This window comes from Callithrix jacchus, chromosome 13, assembly GCF_049354715.1.
Source record: "Callithrix jacchus isolate 240 chromosome 13, calJac240_pri, whole genome shotgun sequence".
NCBI lineage: Eukaryota > Metazoa > Chordata > Mammalia > Primates > Cebidae > Callithrix > Callithrix jacchus.
This window is the reverse complement of record NC_133514.1, coordinates 21,476,452-21,479,446: the sequence shown is the minus strand read 5'-3', so window position 1 is coordinate 21,479,446 and position 2,995 is coordinate 21,476,452.

The window sequence follows — 2,995 nt, the reverse complement described above, 5'->3', positions numbered from 1 at the left end:
GTGTGATGCTCATCTCCCTGTGTACACATGTTCTCATTGTTCAATACCTGCCTATGAGTGAGAATATGCGGTGTTTGGTTTTCTGTTCTTGTGTCAGTTTGCTGAGAATGATGGTTTTCAGATTCATCCAAGTCCCTACAAAGGATGTAAACTCATTGTTTTTTGTGGCTGCATAGTATTCCACAGTGTATATGTGCCACATTTTTTTTTTTTTTGAGACAGGGTCTCACTCTGTTGCCCAGGTTGGAGAGCAATGGTGTCATCACAGCTCACTGCAGCCTCAACCTCCCTGGGCTCAGGTGAGGGATAAGGATTTTATTTCATTTGCTGTTGCATTCCCATTAGCTATTTCTGAAATGCCATATCCTTGAGTTTTTGCTCGTTTGTGAACACATTACAGATTACTTTGAATTAAGGATATCTCTTACTATATGTCTTCTCTCTTCTACTTTATTCCAACAAACTAACCTGTCTGGAAGATTAGAACTCTGTTTCAGTCATACCTGTCTCAGCCTTTCTCTCTGCCTAGCCTAAGACAGTACTTTGCAGATAGTCAATGTTTAAGATATACTAATTGTTTGGACCATAATCCAGCCTTTTTAGGTATAAATCTTCATAAAGTAACTTCAAATTTCTTGTTTTCTTAAAATGTTTAAGAATGAACTTGCCTAAAGGATCTTGGACTTTTATGAGTACATCTTGGGAAGAAAGCAACCCTATAACAAGGTTGTAATACGGCTGGGTGCGGGGGCTCACACCTGTAATCCCAGCACTTTGGAAAGCTGAGGCAGGCAGATCACAAGGTCAAGAGATTGAGACAATCCTGGTCAATATGGTGAAACCCTGTCTCTACTAAAAATACAAAAAAAAAATTAGCTGGCTATGGTAGTGCATGTGTGTAGTCCTAGCTACTCAGGAGGCTGAGGCAGGAGAATCTCTTGAACCCAGGAAGCAGAGCTTGCAGTGAGCCAAGATCACACCACTGCACTCCAGCCTGGGTGACAAAGCAAGATTCCATCTCAAAAAAAGAAAAAGAAAAAAAATTGTAATAGTCCAAATTGTTATTTCGGTGAGAAATGTTCTTTTTTTGACATTTATTAAATGTCAACAACACATCTAGTACTTGGCATATTAAATGTTGCTTTGTATAAAAATGCTAGGGACCACATATTGAAAGGACTGTAAAAAACCATTAATTTGGACTCCCCCATTTTGAGATTTTGCTACTTCCAACAGGGAGGAAAAGGAGCTTGGACTGAGATGTCTGATCTAAATATAGATACATAAAAGGTTTGCTTATTTTAACTAGTATCTTGGGAAGTTATTTAAACCACTTAAGTTGCCCTCTAAGACATTTTTGTTTTTTAAGACAGAGCCTTGCTCTGTTGCCCAGGCTGGAGTGCAGTAGTGTGATCTCAGCTCGCTGCAACCTCTGTCTCCTGGGTTCAAGGGATTCTCATTCCTTAGCCTCCTGAGTACCCTGGGATTACAAGTGCATGCCACCACACCAAGTTAATCTTTGTATTTTTAGTAGAGACAGGGTTTTACCATGGTAGCCAGGCAGGTCCTGACCTCAAGTGATAGTGCTGGGATTACAGATGTGAGCCCCTGTGCCTAGCCAAAGACAATGGTTTCTAAATTCCATACTTTTAACTTCTTCAGATCAGTTTTCTAAAAATGAACTAATATAAAAATTTAAGGCACTCTTATTTATTCACTAATATAAATCCAAAGCATTTATTGAAAGCAGGATTCTCACCTGTGTAAAGTAGAGGTGTGAGCAGGGCAGAGACTTGATCAGGGTCATGGGCTGTCAGAATGATTTGCCCAAGGAGGAATCTGCAATGGGCATAAAGAGCCTACAAGTTGGTACTGGAACTTGAAAGTTAAAATGGACTTTATTCCAACAACCTCCGCTAAATCTGTAGGAGTTTAAAATACAATGTATAAGAAGAGTCACAGATAGGATTCACTCAACTATGTTTTTCCTCTTCTTAGCTTAAAATGACTATAATTTGATTTCATTTTCTTTGAGAAGCAACCACCCCAAAATTATTTTTTTGGCTTTTGTTTCTGTGTTTAAATAAGCAGAGAGGTAACAGATGGAAAAGAACGTTGGGCTAGAAACAAGGGGAACTGATCCCAGACTTCTCTCTATCTGGTATACTCTTAGAAAAGTCACTTTTTCTGGACCTCAGTTTCCTCTTTGTAAAATTAGGGGTTTGGAATAGTTGAGATCTCCCACAGTTCTTATGCTCTGCGATCTTACATAGTTATACATAGTATTGTTGTAAAATTCTGATCTCATCAAATGTGAGCCCTTTGAAGTTTTGCCTTTTAGACTTAAGTCCTCATTATCATCTTCAAAATTAGCAAGATTAATCTCTGTATCTATCATTGAACATTCTAAAGAAGGCATTGTTCATTCTCAGACCTGAGATTTATAGGTAAAACAACTCAAATAAGAAGATACCCAATGCCATCTTTAAATGTTTTAATTAGTATTTATTTTTTTTCTTGAACAATACTTATCTTTGCATTTTTTTTAGGTGGAATCTCACCCCATCCCCTAGTCTGGAGTACAGTGGCACCATCATGGCTCGCTGCAGCCTCAAACTCCCTGGCTCAAGTGAGCCTCAGCCACCTTAGCCTCTGAGTATTTGGTACCACAAGTGTGCTGCCACCGTGCCCAGCTAAATTTTTTTTTTTTTTTTTGTAGAGACAGGGGTCTCACTATATTACCCCAGCTGGCCTTGAATGCCTGGGCTCAAGTGATCCTCCATCTTCAGTACTGTAAAGTGCTACGATTACTGACATGATCCACCATGCTTGGCCAAAAGTGATTTTTAAACAACAACAAAAAAGCAATCTCTCAGGCATCTCATGGAATTCCACTGAAATCATATTAAAAGTTTTATTTAAAACATCTGTACATTTATCAACAAAGATGGGGGGAAGAGAGGAAAGAGATAAAAAAGAGGAAGAGAAAGAGAGA